The 18,166-nt window shown below is 44.1% G+C and overlaps 1 pseudogene; it reads left to right on the top strand.

The window, feature by feature from the left end:
* Positions 1–7,743: 7,743 nt before the first annotated feature.
* LOC137890071 (olfactory receptor 13C2-like) lies at positions 7,744–8,613 on the top strand (annotated as a pseudogene).
* The last annotated feature ends 9,553 nt before the right edge of the window (positions 8,614–18,166 follow it).

Below are 18,166 nucleotides of genomic sequence, written 5' to 3'. Positions count from 1 at the left end.
GAAACATGGATTTGGTGGAGAAACTGTACTTTTACTTTGAGTATTTTTAAAGTGTGTTATAAGTACTTTAAATTATGTAAACGATCAAACGTGAGTACTTCCTCCACTGAAAAACCCCCCGAAAAAGTGACATCATCAAACAGTGTTGGTGTGATGTCACCTGACACAACAACACCTGGAGGTCCTCAGAGATTTCTCTCATCTTCAGTCTGGTTTTGATTAAAGGATTAAAAAGAGGAAGAAATGAAACCAGCTGTGAAGACTTCAAAGTCTCTTATTTGCATCCATGTTTCCTTCACTCGAAATCACTCGAAACATGCTTTTAGAGAAATGAGAAGTTTCCTCTGAAGTTCCCTGTGAAGCGACGTCTGTTTCTGATGAAGACGGATTACAACTGATCTCAGCTGATCAAAACTGATCACAACTGATCACAGCTAGTGAGTTAAGTTTAGGCAGCTTCCATACTCCCCCGTCATTCTGCATCACACTCACCTTCTCGCCTCACTCGTCCAACAACCCCTATTAGCCAATTGTCCCTTTTAATCTCATCTTTCCCAAACAATATCTCCCAATATCTAAGGGCTGGGAGGCTGAATTTGGACAGTAGCATCCCCTCACAGCCTGCATCCAACTGTATGAAAATGGAAAGGATTGGACAAAGTGCAATATTTGGTTCCCACACCAATTAAGCTCAATTGACCTGTTTTGACTCAAAATGAAAAAGTCCTCCAATTTGCTTGAAACTCTGCTCACGTTTTGGCCTGTTCCCAGGCATGCAACATTTCAAGTTTCAGCCTCACAATCCATAGCAAACTGGAGATATTGGTGGGGGAAAATGGGATTAAAAGGGACAATTGGGTTAGGACAGATGAGAACAAAAGGGACAATATGTTTGGGACAATTCAGGTAAATCTGGGCCAATTCAAATGGAGGAGGAATGTCCATTTTTTGAGTTATAAGGATTTAGCCTTACAAATCAGTTCCCACGCCAATTAAGCCCAATTTTGGCCCGCCCTTTGGGCTGGGCAGCCCTTCGGGCTGGACACCTTCGGGCTGAGGAGATATTGGTTGGGAAAGATGGGAACAAAAGGGACAATTGGGTCAGGGCAATTGGGTATTAATCCTCTCCAATACAAATGTAGGAGGAATGTCCGTTTTTTGAGTTATAAGGATTTAACCTTATAACTCACCAAAAACTGACATTTCTCATACATTTGAATGGGCCAAGATTGAGGGCAATTGTCCCAATTTTTACACAGAAAAAGTGCTCCAAAGCCCCGCAGGGTTGGGGGGCAATTGTCCCGACTTTTACCCAGAAAAAGTGCTCCAAAGCATGCAAAAGCTGGGGACAATTGCCCAAAATTTTGGCCCATTCAAATGGAGGAGGAATGTCAGTTTTTCGAGTTATAAGGATTATCCTTATAACTCAAAAAACTGACATTCCTCCTCCATTTGACTGGACTGACAATAGGCCCAAATGTCCCCCAGCCCTGCGGGGTTTTGGAGCACTTTTTCTGGGTAAAAGTGGGGACAAATGCCCCCCAACCCTGCAAGGCTTTGGAGCACTTTTTCTGGGTAAAAGTTGGGACAAATGCCACCTAACCCTGCGGGGCTTTAGAGCACTTTTTCTGGGTAAAAGTTGGGACAATTGCGCTCAACCTTGGCCCATTCAAATGTATGAGAAATGGCAGTCTTTAAGGGTTAATCCTAATTAATCGAAAAATAAAACTGACATTCCTCCTCCATTTGAATGGACTTTCAAATAGGCCCAATTGTCCCCCAGCCCTGCCGGGTTTTGGAGCACTTTTTCCGGGTAAAAGTTGGGACAATTGCCCATATTCTGGGCCCATTCAAATGTAGGAGAAATGGCATTTTTTCGAACGTTCCCTTATAAAGCGAAAAACTGACATTCCTCCTAAATCTTTTATCCCAATTGTCCCAGCCAATATCTCCCCAGCCCAAAGGGCTAGGAGGCTGATATTTGAACTGTACCATCTCCTCAAAGCCTGGATCCAACGGTATGACAATGGAAAGGATTGGACAAAGTTAATCTTTTTGACTTGTCAGTCAATTCAGCCCAGATCATAGATTTGCCTTTTTTGACTTAAAAATCAAGGTCCTCCGATTTGCTTGAAACTCTGCTCACATGTTGGCCTGTTCCCAGGCATGCGATATTTCAAGTTTCAGCCTCATAATCTATAGCAAACTGGAGATATTGGTTGGGGTAAATGGGAACAAAAGGGACAAGTGGGTTGGGACAATTCAGGTAAATCATTTTTTCTCATTTGTCTCTTATTTTTTACTACTTTAAAACAAGGTAACGAAACGGATCCTTTTCATATTCAAAGAGGGTCATGTGAATTTAAAATGCCTAAAGTTTCGTGCTCGTTGAAACTTTAGGCATTTGGTGCCATATTCCCTTATATTTCGTCAAAATATGAGCTATGATAAAATCGACATAATATCTCAAATATTGGTCCTAGAGACCCCAGATTTTCAACATGTGTGTTGTACAAGCCCTACAATAAGGTAATTTTGCCAAAATCCCGGTAAATATCATAGAAGTTTTTTTTTCGTTGATCAAACTCAGGACAAAGCATAAAACAATATTAAAATGGAAGAGTCTGTTATTAGAATTTGGCCTAATTTGAGCACTTTTTTTTTCTAAACAAGTTGGAAACCTGCTTTTTTAGTATGTTGTAGTCAGGCCCAAATGGGGCACTTTCATGTAGGATGGCACAATTTAGCACTTATTATGCCTGCGTGGGAAGAGTGACAGTAGGTCAAATTTCTTTTTCACCGAAAATGAATGGGAAAGTATAGCCCAAATGTCACTCATTCAAACATTCATAACTTATCAGGATATGGTTGAAAATGATTGGAAATCACAGGGAACCTTCAATTTGATGACTTGAATAAGCCCATAAAGCAGCAAGTCTGCACACCCTTGCTAAAGCTAACTTTCTCCAGGAACATGCTATTGAGCTAAAACCAAGTGATTCTTAAAGACAATCATCTGGGGGATCAGCCCTTTGGGCTGGCTGGGAGGGGCCAGCCCTTCGGGCTGGCTGGGAGCCCAGCCCTTTGGGCTGAGTTAGAGAGCATAACCCACCCATTTCCTAGTTTTCCAATGAAAGTTGTGATGAAAATGCACTATTTCAGCCATTTGGCACTTAATCCAACCTTTTCCTAGGTTTTGAATGAAAGTTGTACTGAAAAGGCACAATTTCACCCATTCGGCCCTTCGTCCAACCTTTTCCTAGTTCAACAATGACTTTCAACCTCAAAATGCCCAATGTCAGCCAATTGGCATTCAGTATATGATTGTCCTAGGTTTTTTTAATGAAAGTTGTACTTAGGACCCACATTTGACCCCATTTGGCAGTTAATCCAACCATTGCTTATGCTAGCCATGAAAGTAGTACTCGAAAGCCATATTTGTACCATTTTGGCAGTTATTCCAACAATTTATATTACTTATACTTATATTTCCCATTGAAGTAGTACTTAAAACACATTATCAGTCCCATTCGGCCTGACCTCACGATAAATTGTCCAATACCATCCCCCATAGGAACTTGACCTTTGAGACGGCGTGTTCCCCAATGTCCCTTTTGATCCCCAATGCCACAATGTAATGTCCACGAAAAGTCCTACACATGTCTTCCGGGGGCACTTTATGCCATGTCCCAAAGAAACTATGACATTGGCAACCGGGAACTACTAGCAGTGAAGCTGGCCCTGGAGGAGTGGCATCACTGGCTAGAGGGGACCAAACTCCCATTCCTGGTTTGGACCAACCACAAGAACCTTGAGTACATCCACACAGCCAAGAGACTCAATTCTCAACAGGCCAGGTGGTCTCTATTCTTCACACGGTTCCACTTCACTCTCTCCTAACGCCCCGGGTCCCACAATGTCAAGCCTGATGCCCTTTCCTGTCAGTTCCAGGAGGAGGAGGAACCTACCTCTGGCTCCTCTTCCATCCTTCCTGACTCCTGCCAAGTTGCTGTCCTAACCTGGGAGATTGAGGAATTAGTGAGGGCCGCGACTGAGGGTCAAGCCGGTCCCAGCGCGTGTCCTCCTCAGGCCCTTCAGTCTGACGTCCTCCAGTGGGCCCACTCTTCAAAACTTACCTATCACCCGGGCATCCAAAGGACCCAGGATGCTCTTCAGCAGTGCTTCTGGTGGGTCTCGTTCAACGAGGACACCAGGGAATTCATCAACTCCTGCCCAGTCTGCAATCAACACAAGCCTTCTCACCAGGCTCCGGCCGGACTCCTGCAGCCTCTCCCAGTGCCTCATCATCCGTGGTCCCACATCTCCCTGGACTTTGTCACTGGGCTACCACCATCTGAGGGCCACACCGCCATCCTGACAGTGGTCGACAGATTTAGCAAGCTGGCCCATTTAATTCCTCTGCCAAAACTCCCGTCTGCTAATGAGACGGCAGAACTCATCTCCCTGCACATCTTCCGCCTGCATAGGATCACAGTCAACGTAGTCTCCGACCGAGGTCCTCAGTTCACCTCCATCTTCTGGAGGGAATTCTGCGCTCTGCTGGGTGCCACCGTCAGTCTGTCCTCTGGTTTTCACCCCCAATCCAACGGCCAGACGGAGAGGAAGAACCAGGAGATGAAAACGGCCCTCTGCTGCTTGGTCTCCCGGAATCCTGCCACCTGGTCCCGCCAGCTGATGTGGGTAGAATACACTCACAACACCCTGACCAGCTCCGCCACAGGCTTGTCATCCTTCCAGTGCGCATATGGATTCCAGCCTCCTCTGTTCCCCGTGTTGGAGAAGGAGCTTTCCTGCCCTTCAGTCCAGACTATGAACCACAGCTGCCGCCAGACCTGGACAAAGGCCCGAGCAACCCTGTCCCGGTCTGCCGACCGCTGCGAATCAGCGGCTAGCCGACACCGCACTCCAGCCCCCATCTACCAGGTGGGTCAGAGGGTGTGATTGTCGACCGCACCCTCTGACCCTCTGATCGACAATGAGGCTCAAGCTCCCCAGATCCATGTGCATCCACCCCATGTTCCACGTATCCAATGTCAAACCTGTCCGAGAGAGTCCATTGGTGCCAGATGCTCCTCCTCCTCCGCCCCCTCGCCTTTTCGAAGGAGGCCCTGTCTACACGGTTCATCTCCTGCTTCGCTCTTGCCGCTGGGGATGAGGTCTTCAACCTGGTCGACTGGGAAGTATACGGTCCGGAGGAGAGGCAATGGGTTCCGGCTCCTAACATCTGCGACCCCCGACTCATCGACAGTTTTCATCGACAGCACCCGGACCAGCCTTCCAGGACTAAAACTCCTGCTGGGAACACCCAGCAGGCTCCCTGTTCAGAAAATGAGGGTCTTTCCTTGCCTTCCTCTGACTCTGCGGCCTCGGAGGAGTTCTAACCCTCATCCGGGGCCCCACTGGCTCCCCTTGTTGAGATGTTTCGGACTTTTGGGACTTCTGGAGTCGTCCCTTCAGTTTCCGTGTTTACCCTCCGACTGTTTTCCCGTTGACCACCCTGCCTGTTTGGACTTCTCCGCCTTGCATCAGCTTTCTCTCCCCGACCACGAGATTTTTGCCTTGCCTCTGCCCCGGTAAATTGCCATAGCCTTCTGTCCACGACCACGAGAATAGCCTCTGCTTCCTCTGGTTTCTGTCTGCCTTCTCCCCTGACGGCTTGGCGTTCCACTGAGTGGATTTTTCCATGTGAGCTGATCCGAGACTGTTTGCCTGTTGTGTCTTCTGCCTGAAATAAAACTTTGTTCAACCATTGTGTGTGTCCGTCGTACTGCTTCTGGGTACTTACCACACCCGTTACAAGTCTCAACAATTCTAAGTAATAAACCCTTCTTCCAAGAATGCTAGCCCTGATGCCTGCCTTACCTGTGTCAACTCGATCCCCTGATCCTGAATCTCCTGACCCAACAAGTCTTTAATGGTGCAGTTGATTACCCATTAGTTATTCAGGCTGTTGACGTGCCCATCCCAAAAAGGTTGGGGAAACTAACCTCAGGAAGGATCAGGAGAGGAGCTGTGATGAAATGGTGCTTGAGTGCCTGGAACACCTACTCAGCTTAAAGAGACCACTGAAGTTCCTAAGTTCAGTTCTTAAAAACTGTGAGACTCAATACCTTATGGTTCAGCCCAGCTCAGACAACCATTGGCTCAAGATTCAAGGTTACTCAGAGCAGTGCAATTATCCATTATTATTTTTTTGCAACACAAACTGTTCAGTCTTCCCTGCCCATATGGCTGAGCTGAACTACTACACATCCACCATCTTGGATTTGACTCTGCAGTTTGGCAATTCTGTTTTCTAAATATATATATATCAGGTCCTCTTTGCATCCCAAGCCAATGGCCGCTTCCAGCAGTTCAATTGACTCAGAGCTCTATTACCTTGTGTTTGTGGCATGCTCTTTTCTGGCTTGCAACTTGAGTGGGGCTCCTTCACACCAGCCACCCACTGCGTCATCAGTGCCCCGTTACCTCATTCTTTCACCTTACCTACATGTGCTCATTCCGTTTTTTCAAGGCTTTCACACTTGAATCACTTCAACCGTTCTCGGCCGCTGGTCTAACCAAGTTTACCATAACTACATCCAAGGTCACCACAGTGACACCCAAAGAGCCCATTCACACCGAGTCCAGTCAAGTTACTTTTGGGGATGATAAAGCAGAAAACCTTGCACCCAATCATCCAACCGATCACAACCTCGACCAACCTTTGACTCCCGTTCTTCCCCCCGGCATAGTGCCCATTTTCATCCAACTCCTCGACACCCAATCATCCCATCACATCCTTTATTCAGTCTTTCCTGACTTTTGGCAGCACCTTTGGTGTTCCCTTCAGAATTTGTTCTTTTTTATGTTGATTGCCTCCCCAACAAACAGTGAAATGAAATATCCGCCCTTGAAAACTTTTTAATATATGTTTGAAGAGGATGTGTTTGCATGTGATGTCAGTGTGTCCTGAACTCTGTGACCTCAAAAGTGTGCAACACCAAATAATGGAAAATTTCAAATACTAGAAACACTTGATACATTTAGAAGACTGGACTTGGGTATAACTTGGCAACACGACAGTCCAACAGATGTAGTCTGTTTGTGACACACCGTATCTCCCTTTGGACCTTGTGTGCACAGGTTGTTGTTCTCAGTTCTGGAGAACAACATGATAAAAGTGCAGCAGCTTCCTCAGTGTGCTCTAGGTCAGGGGAGGATGCAGTGTATTTACTACACTGATGCAGAGACTGTTGACTGAATGTCTTTATGACTTTATGAGCTGAAGAGACCACAGGACTGGTATGAACACTATTAACGGTATATTTTGTTGATACTTGTTGATATATGTACTATGGACAAATTCCATTAAACTGTGAAAGCTTTTCAAACTGGTTGATTGCAGTTGTGACTTTGTCTGTGAATAATGTTAATGTTTTCCCTTGTGAGCCTTGGTAACCTGGATACATCTCTTCTCCATTCATTGAACTGAAATATAATATGTAATAAGTTTGAAATATGCAGTGAAGTTGTTTACATGTTGGCAGTTTTTCATTTGCAGAGTGTAATGAGCTTCATGGAGGCTGAAACAGTCAGATAAAAACAGGCCACATTTCTCTGTTTGTGTGTTTGCTGGTGCACATCAAGGTACGGATGACTGAATCAAATCGTGTGATGCAGGTGGTATGAGACTTCTAGTCAGGCACCTGTTTCATCCATTAACATTTAGTTTTGTCCTGAATGGATAATGAATTAAATGTGACATATATAACTTTTGGTGGGCATGTGGAAGTGAACAAATATGGATTTCTGTACTTTGTAATCATGTTTACAGCATATATTCTAATAATCTGCAGTAATTCTACTATTGTGTGCATTATAGTGATTCACAAAAACCTCCATGAGCCTATGTACGTATTTATTGCAGCTTTATTAATCAACTCTGTTCTTTACAGCACTGCTATCTACCCAAAGCTTCTGATTGACTTTTTATCTGAGAAACAGATCATATCTTACTCAGCCTGTATCTTCCAGTGGTTTATATATTACACTCTGGCTGGTTCAGAGTTCTTGCTGTTGTCAGTCATGGCCTATGACAGATATGTGTCTATATGTAAACCTCTGAAATATCCAACCATCATGACAAAAAACACTGTTAAAATCCTCCTGATCTTAGCTTGGATTGTGCCTGCCTGTCAGATGTCAGTGCTGATACCGGAGAGTGCTTCTCAAAAACTCTGTAGCTTTACTTTGAAAGGAATCATTTGCAACAGCACAGTTCACAAACTTCACTGTGTGAGATCACACAACTGCTGAATATATTTGGCTTGATCGTGCTTGTAGATGTGGTACTCCTCCCTTTGCTCTTCATAGTTTTTACATACGTAAAGATATTTATAATAACCTATCGAAGCAGCAGAGAAGTCAGGAGCAAAGCTGCACAGACCTGTTTACCTCACCTGCTGGTTCTAATCAGTTTTTCTTGTTTGGTTACGTATGATGTTCTTTTAGCTCGACTGGATGCTAATTTTCCCAAAACTTTACAATTCATATTGAGTTTACAAATGATTTTGTATCATCCTCTCTTTAATCCAATCATATATGGACTGAAAATGAAAGAAATTTATAAACACCTGAGAGGATTGTTCTGCAAAACGGTCTAATGCAGAAGTGTCTCAATCTTTTTCCAGTCAAGGACCCTTAATAAGATGGAGAATATACTGGAGACTCCCTGCATGTCCTTTGAATATAGTTATGTGAAAGAACAACACAGGAGAAATGTATTAGACAGATATTAGACATGTGATTGTAAGAGTTAAAGAGTTCTTAGATTAGAATGTAATCTATATTTTTAAATATAAAATAGATATACTTTATATTTGATTCTATCGACACTCTGAAATGTTTGTTTTTGATGAACTTTATTGACATCATTGTTTCTGGGTGTCTCGTTAAATCAACAGCGTTGACAGCAGGAGCGTGTGCTTCTGTCATTTGGTGCCCTGAGAGGCAAAGTGGAGTCAAATTCTATCAGGAGAGACATTAACAACATAAACCACACTGTTGTTGCTGTCAAACAATAATCACTTCTTTCATGGTACTGATGAGTTTTCTCTTTGACTTTTGTTTTTCAGTGTTTGTCAGTATATCAAAAACGTGGTTTTGAATTGTATTGTGAAAAATTAAAAAGAATAAATCAAAGAAAGCATTTTGTTATTATTACCACTATTTGTAGACTTTGATCATTTACAGTGTGCAGCTGCCTCATATTCATGAAAACAAAGGAGCCTCAGATGGGTAATCAAACACTCAGTGTGAAGATAACAACGAGTCTGAGCTGAAGGAGGTTCTGGTGAACCTGCATGAGTTCATCTGGTTTCACCAGAATCCGACCCGGTGGCTGAGATGACGAGCATTAAGAATAACTCTATAGAAACATATCATATCATATCATATCATATTATATTATATTATATCATATTATATTATATCATACCATATCATATCATGTATCATATTACATTATATCATATCATATCATATTATATTATATTACATTATATATTGTCATATTATATCATATAATAATATATTATGTTATATCATATTATATTATTGAGGTTCTTGAGGACGCCACACTGTGACCACTGGGTGATAATTAGCTGTTTGCAGAGTGGCTGTACTCAGGCCGTCCCCTGAGGTCCACACACACTAGACACTCATTCCTGTTTCATCAGCTGTTGTTATCTCAGTAGATTGCATCATACCGATTGGACACACACACACACACACACACACACATACACACACACACACACACACACACACACACACACACACACACACACACACAACCTTCTTACCACATTTTGACCTCTTTGGCCTCCTGAAAGAGTTTTGATGTCACATCGTGGCTCTGCTGGAATACTTCTGACATTCTGATGACGATCCGGCTCAACTAGAACTCTTCTTCTTGTTTTATCGTCAGAATAAAGTGCACTTCTGCAGGAAGAGGAGGGATAAATGTTTATATATATGTTCATGAAATACATACAGACGGAGTGGACCAATAGTTAGTGTAAAGGTAGAAACATGGATTTGGTGGAGAAACTGTACTTTTACTTTGAGTATTTTTAAAGTGTGTTATAAGTACTTTAAATTATGTAAATGATCAAACGTGAGTACTTCCTCCACTGAAAAACCCCCCGAAAAAGTGACATCATCGAACAGTGTTGGTGTGATGTCACCTGACACAACAACACCTGGAGGTCCTCAGAGATTTCTCTCATCTTCAGTCTGGTTTTGATTAAAGGATTAAAAAGATGAAGATATGAAACCAGCTGTGAAGACTTCAAAATCTCTTATTTACATCCATGTTTCCTTCACTCGAAATCACTCGAAACATGTTTTTAGAGAAATGAGAAGTTTCTTCTGAAGTTCCCTGTGAAGTGACGTCTGTTTCTGATGAAGACGGATTACAACTGATCTCAGCTGATCAAAACTGATCACAACTGATCACAGCTAGTGAGTTAAGTTTAGGCAGCTTCCATACTCCCCGTCACTCTGCATCACACTCACCTTCTCGCCTCACTCGTCTAACAACCTCTATTAGCCCATATTGGTTGGGAAAGATGGGAACAAAAGGGACAATTGGGTTGGGACAATTCAGGTAAATCTTGGTCAATTCAAATGTAGGAGAAATTACAGTTTTTCCAATGTTCCCTTATAAAGCAAAAAACTGACATTCCTCCTACATTTGAATGGGCCAAGATTTACCTGAATTGTCCCAACATAATTTTCCCTTTTAATCCCATCTTTCCCACAGAATAGAATAGAGATGAAATTTGGAGAGTAGCATCTCCTCACAGCCTGCATCCAACTGTATGAAAATTGAAAGGATTGGACATAGTGCAATTTTTGGTTCCCACGTTAAGCCTGAATTTTTGACTGGAAATTAAAGGTTCTCCAATTTGCTTGAAACTCTGCTCACGTCTTGGCCTTTTCCCAGGTATGCAATATTTCAAGTTTCAGACTCATAATCTATAGCAAACTGGAGATATTGATTGGGGAAAATGTGTCAAAAAGGGACAATTGGGTTGGGACAATTCAGGTAAATCTTGGCCCATTCAAATGTAGGAGAAATGGCAGTTTTTGGAAGTTCCCTTATAAAGCAAAAAACTGACATTCGTCATACATTTGTATTGGCCGAGATTTACCTGAATTGTCTCAACCCAATTGTCCCTTTTAATCTCATCTTTCCCAAACAATATCTCCCAATATCTAAGGGCTGGGAGGCTGAATTTGGACAGTAGCATCCCCTCACAGCCTGCATCCAACTGTATGAAAATGGAAAGGATTGGACAAAGTGCAATATTTGGTTCCCACTCCAATTAAGCCCAATTGACCTGTTTTGACTCAAAATGAAAAAGTCCTCCAATTTGCTTGAAACTCTGCTCACGTTTCGGCCTGTTCCCAGGCATGCAATATTTCAAGTTTCAGCCTCACAATCCATAGCAAACTGGAGATATTGGTGGGGGAAAATGGGATTAAAAGGGACAATTGGGTTAGGACAGATGAGAACAAAAGGGACAATATGTTTGGGACAATTCAGGTAAATCTGGGCCAATTCAAATGGAGGAGGAATGTCCGTTTTTTGAGTTATAAGGATTTAGCCTTACAAATCAGTTCCCACGCCAATTAAGCCCAATTTTGGCCCGCCCTTTGGGCTGGGCAGCCCTTCGGGCTGGACACCTTCGGGCTGAGGAGATATTGGTTGGGAAAGATGGGAACAAAAGGGACAATTGGGTCAGGACAATTGGGTATTAATCCTCTCCAATACAAATGTAGGAGGAATGTCCGTTTTTTGAGTTATAAGGATTTAACCTTATAACTCACCAAAAAACGGACATTTCTCATACATTTGAATGTATTGCCCGAATTCTGGGCCCATTCAAATGTATGAGAAATGGCAGTCTTTAAGGGTCAATCCTAATTAATCGAAAAATAAAACTGACATTCCTCCTCCATTTGAATGGACTTTCAAATAGGTCCAATTGTTTCCCAGCCCTGCTGGGCTTTGGAGCACTTTTTCTGGGTAAAAGTTGGGACAAATGCCCCCCAACCCTGCGAGGCTTTGGAGCACTTTTTCCGGGTAAAAGTTGGGACAATTGCCCGTATTCTGGGCCCATTCAAATGTTGGAGAAATGGCATTTTTTCGAATGTTTCCTTATAAAGCGATATTTCAAGTTTCAGCCTCATAATCTATAGCAAACTGGAGATATTGTTTGGGGTAAATGGGAACAAAAGGGACAAGTGGGTTGGGACAATTCAGGTAAATCATTTTTTCTCATTTGTCTCTTATTTTTTACTACTTTAAAACAAGGTAACGAAACGGATCCTTTTCATATTCAAAGAGGGTCATGTGAATTTAAAATGCCTAAAGTTTCGTGCTCGTTGATGCTAGTTAAGGTCCCCAAAAACAGGCCCAAAAGGGCCATTTGGTGCCATATTCCCTTATATTTCGTCAAAATATGAGCTATGATAAAATTGACATAATATCTCAAATATTGGTCCTAGAGACCCCAGATTTTCAACATGTGTGTTGTACAAGCCCTACAATAAGGTAATTTTGCCAAAATCCCGGTAAATATCATAGAAGTTTTTTTTTCCTGGATCAAACTCAGGACAAAGCATAAAACAATATTGAAATGGAAGAGTCTGTTATTAGAATTTGGCCTAATTTGAGCACTTTTTTTTCTAAACAAGTTGGAAACCTGCTTTTTTAGTATGTTGTAGTCAGGCCCAAATGGGGCACTTTCATGTAGGATGGCACAATTTAGCACTTATTATGCCTGCGTGGGAAGAGTGACAGTAGGTCAAATTTCTTTTTCGTCGAAAATGAATGGGAAAGTATAGCCCAAATGTCACTCATTCAAACATTCATAACTTATCAGGATATGGTTGAAAATGATTGGAAATCACAGGGAACCTTCAATTTGATGACTTGAATAAGCCCATAAAGCAGCAAGTCTGCACACCCTTGCTAAAGCTAACTTTCTCCAGGAACATGCTATTGAGCTAAAACCAAGTGATTCTTAAAGACAATCATCTGGGGGACCAGCCCTTTGGGCTGGTCTAGAGAGCATAACCCACCCATTTCCTAGTTTTCCAATGAAAGTTGTGATGAAAATGCACTATTTCAGCCATTTGGCACTTAATCCAACCTTTTCCTAGGTTTTGAATGAAGGTTGTACTGAAAAGGCACAATTTCACCTATTCGGCCTCTTCGTCCAACCTTTTCCTAGTTCAACAATGACTTTTGACCTCAAAATGCCCAATGTCAGCCAATCGGCATTCAGTATATGATTGTCCTAGGTTTTTTTAATGAAAGTCGTACTTAAGAACCACATTTGACCCCATTTGGCAGTTAATCCAACCATTGCTTATGCTAGCCAAGAAAGTAGTACTTGAAAGCCATATTTGTACCATTTCGGCAGTTATTCCAACAATTTATAGTACTTATACTTATATTTCCCATTGAAGTAGTACTTAAAACACATTATCAGTCCCATTCGGCCTGACCCTCCGACGTGGGGGTTTGGGGCGTCCTGTCCCAATGCTCTGCCGCTGAACATCCCTACGCCTTTTTCTCTCTTCGGCTTTCCCCCGCCGAGAGAAACTATGACATTGGCAACCGGGAACTACTAGCAGTGAAGCTGGCCCTGGAGGAGTGGCGTCACTGGCTGGAGGGGACCAAACTCCCATTCCTGGTTTGGACCAACCATAAGAACCTTGAGTACATCCGTACAGCCAAGAGACTCAATTCTCGACAGGCCAGGTGGTCTCTATTCTTCACAAGGTTCCACTTCACTCTCTCCTATCGCCCCGGGTCACGCAATGTCAAGCCTGATGCCCTTTCCTGTCAGTTCCAGGGGGAGGAGGAACTTACCTCTGGCTCCTCTTCCATCCTTCCTGACTCCTGCCAAGTTGCTGTCCTAACCTAGGAGATTGAGGAATTAGTGAGGGCCGCGACTGAGGCTCAAGCCGGTCACAGCGTGTGTCCTCCTAACCGCCTATTCGTCCCTCAGGCCCTTCAGTCTGACGTCCTCCAGTGGGCCCACTCTTCAAAACTTACCTATCACCCGGGCATCCAAAGGACCCAGGATGCTCTTCAGCAGTGCTTCTGGTGGGTCTCGTTCAACGAGGACACCAGGGAATTCATCAACTCCTGCCCAGTCTGCAATCAACACAAGCCTTCTCACCAGGCTCCGGCCGGACTCCTGCAGCCTCTCCCAGTGCCTTGTCGTCCGTGGTCCCACATCTCCCTGGACTTTGTCACTGGGCTACCACCATCTGCTAATGAGACGGCAGAACTCATCTCCCTGCACATCTTCTGCCTGCATGGGATCACAGTCAACGTAGTCTCCGACCGAGGTCCTCAGTTCACCTCCATCTTCTGGAGGGAATTCTGCGCTCTGCTGGGTGCCACCGTCAGTCTGTCCTCTGGTTTTCACCCCCAATCCAACGGCCAGACGGAGAGAAAGAACCAGGAGATGAAAACGGCCCTCTGCTGCTTGGTCTCCCGGAATCCTGCCTCCTGGTCCCGCCAGCTGATGTGGGTAGAATACACTCACAACACCCTGACCAGCTCCGCCATAGGCTTGTCATCCTTCCAGTGCGCATATGGGTTCCAGCCTCCTCTGTTCCCCGTGTTGGAGAAGGAGCTTTCCTGCCCTTCAGTCCAGACTATGAACCACAGCTACCGCCAGACCTGGACAAAGGCCCGAGCAACCCTGTCCCGGTCTGCCGACCGCTGCGAATCAGCGGCTAGCCGACACCGCACTCCAGCCCCCATCTACTGTCTACACGGTTCATCGCCTGCTTCGCTCTTGCCGCTGGGGATGAGGTCTTCAACCTGGTCGACTAGGAAGTATACGGTCCGGAGGAGAGGCAATGGGTTCCGGCTCGTAACATCTGCGACCCCCGACTCATCGACAGTTTTCATCGACAGCACCCGGACCAGCCTTCCAGGACTAAAACTCCTGCTGGGAACACCCAGCAGGCTCCCTGTTCAGAAAATGAGGGTCTTTCCTTGCCTTCCTCTGACTCTGCGGCCTCGGAGGAGTTCTAACCCTCATCCGGGCCCCCACTGGTTCCCCTTGTTGAGATGTTTCGGACTTTTGGGGCTTCTGGAGTCGTCCCTTCAGTTTCCGTGTTTACCCTCCGACTGTTTTCCCGTTGACCACCCTGCCTGTTTGGACTTCTCCACCTTGCATCAGCTTTCTCTCCCCGACCACGAGATTTTTGCCTTGCCTCTGCCCCGGTAAATTGCCATAGCCTTCTGTCCCCGACCATGAGAATAGCCTCTGCTTCCTCTGGTTTCTGTCTGCCTTCTCCCCTGATGGCTTGGCGTTCCACTGAGTGGATTTCTCCATGTGAGCTGATCCGAGACTGTTTGCCTGTTGTGTTTTCTGCCTGAAATAAAACTTTGTTCAACTATTCTGTGTGTCCGTCGTACTGCTTCTGGGTACTTACCACACCCGTTACAAGTCTCAACAATTCTAAGTAATAAACACTTCTTCCAAGAATGCTAGCCCTGATGCCTGCCTTACCTGAGGCAACTCGATCCCCTGATCCTGAATCTCCTGAACCCAACAAGTCTTTAATGGTGCAGTTGATTACCCACCCTGATGTCCTTCAACTATATTTCATTGGGTCTTACCTTGCAATTTCCAAGGGGTACCTACAAGTTGGAGTACCCAGAAGAAGGGGTAGCCCCTATGGCTCCCGTGGCTCTTTAAAGCTTGCCCTCTTGAGCAACTGTCCTCTTTTCTTTGCTGCTTTCCAATACCCAGAACGTTCGTCTGAAGTCTCTTGATCCGCTACTTTTCAGTACAAGGGCCGTTCTTCTGAAGTCTATTGATCTGCTGCTGTCCAGTCCCTAGGCCATTCTTCTGAGGTCTTTTGCTCCATTTCTAGCATTATATTCTACATCCTGGATATCTTCACCAGATATAGTGTTTCTGCCTCATCAGATATGACCACCTGCCCTTGAGTCTGCCAAAGACCCTCTCCACTCTCATATCTGCTTGACAAAATCTCTGTAATAACTGTGACCTGTGGAAAAAGCTCCATTAGCCAATGGCGAAGGTGATACACTAGCATTGCCTACAATTTTTTAATATATTAGCTTCATGGTTATATTAATAGTAGTTGCCACTTATGGGGTAGTTATTCAGGCTGTTGACATGCCCATCCCCAAAAGGTTGGGGAAACTAACCTCAGGAAGGATCAGGAGAGGAGCTGTGATGAAATGATGCTTGAGTGCCTGGAACACCTACTCAGCTTAAAGAGATACCTTATGGTTCAGCCCAGCTCAAACAATCATTGGCTCAAGATTCAAGATTATTCAGAGCAGTGTAATTATCCTTTTTTTTTGCGACACAAACTGTTCAGTCTTCCCTGCCCATATGGCTGAGCTGAACTACTACACATCCACCATCTTGGATTTGACTCTACAGTTTGGCAACTCTGTTTTCTATATATATAAATCAGGTCCTCTTTGCATCCCAAGCCGCAGGCCGCTTCCAGCAGTTCAATTGACTCAGAGCTCTATTACCTTGTGTTTGTGGCATGCTCTTTTCTGGCTTGCAACTTGAGTGGGGTTCCTTCACACCAGCCACCCACTGCGTCATCAGTGCCCCGTTACCCCGTTCTTTCACCTAACCTACATGTGCTCATTCCGTGTTTTCAAGGCTTGGCTCTTCCATGCCTCCCGATTTCTCTCGATCTATACCCTGGTCACTCCTTTCACATTGGAGTCACTTCAACCGCTTCCAGACAAGGAATCCCAGACCACACAATTAAAGTTCTCGGCCGCTGGTCTAACCAAGTTTACCATAACTAAATCCAAGGCCAGCACAGAGACATTCAAAGAGCCCATTCACACCGAGTCCAGTCAAGTTACTTTGGGGGATGATGAAACAGAAAACCTTGGCCCCAATCATCCAACCGATCACAACCTCGACCAACCTTTGACTCCCGTTCTTCCCCCCGGCATAGTGCCCCTTTTCATCCGAATCCTCGACACACAATCATCCCATCAAACACGTCCTTTATTCAGTCTTTCCTGACTTTTGGCAGCACCTTTGGTCTTCCCTTCAGAATTTGCTCTTTTTTATGTCGATTGCCCCCCCAACAAACAGTGAAATGAAATATCCGCCCTTGAAGACTTTTTAATATATGTTTGAAAAGGATGTGTTTGCATGTGATGTCAGTGTGTCCTGAACTCTGTGACCTCAAAAGTGTGCAACACCAAATAATGGAAAATTTCAAATACTAGAAACACTTGATACATTTAGAAGACTGGACTTGGGTATAACTTGGCAACACGACAGTCCAACACATGTAGTCTGTTTGTGACACACCGTATCTCCCTTTGGACCTTGTGTGCACAGGTTGTTGTTCTCAGTTCTGGAGAACAACATGATAAAAGTGCAGCAGCTTCCTCAGTGTGCTCTAGGTCAGGGGAGGATGCAGTGTATTTACTACACTGATGCAGAGACTGTTGACTGAATGTCTTTATGACTTTATGAGCTGAAGAGACCACAGGACTGGTATGAACACTATTAACGGTATATTTTGTTGATAGTTGTTGATATATGTACTATGGATAAATTCCATAAACTGTGAAAGCTTTTCAAACTGGTTGATTGCAGTTGTGACTTTGTCTGTGAATAATGTTAATGTTTTCCCTTGTGAGCCTTGGTAACCTGGATACATCTCTTCTCCATTCATTGAACTGAAATATAATATGTGAACAAATGTTTGGTTGCTTGTGCATTTAGTCAATGAAATACTGACATGTTTCCCTCTTGTGTGTGTTTTAACATGTCTTTTTTAACTATGTGTTAGTTATGCTGAATATGATCAAGTTTGAAATATGCAGTGAAGTTGTTTACATGTTGGCAGCTTTTCCTTTGCAGAGTGTAATGAGCTTCATGGAGGCTGAAACAGTCAGATAAAAACAGGCCACATTTCTCTGTTTGTGTGTTTGCTGGTGCACATCAAGGTACGGATGACTGAATCAAATCGTGTGATGCAGGTGGTATGAGACTTCTAGTCAGGCACCTGTTTCATCCATTAACATTTAGTTTCGTCCTGA

This window comes from Cebidichthys violaceus, unplaced genomic scaffold (assembly GCF_023349555.1).
Source record: "Cebidichthys violaceus isolate CVI_PGR_0920_01 unplaced genomic scaffold, fCebVio1.0.p SCAF_11, whole genome shotgun sequence".
NCBI lineage: Eukaryota > Metazoa > Chordata > Actinopteri > Perciformes > Stichaeidae > Cebidichthys > Cebidichthys violaceus.
The sequence above is the reverse complement of the archived record's forward strand: the minus strand, read 5'-3'. Positions and strand labels throughout refer to the sequence as shown.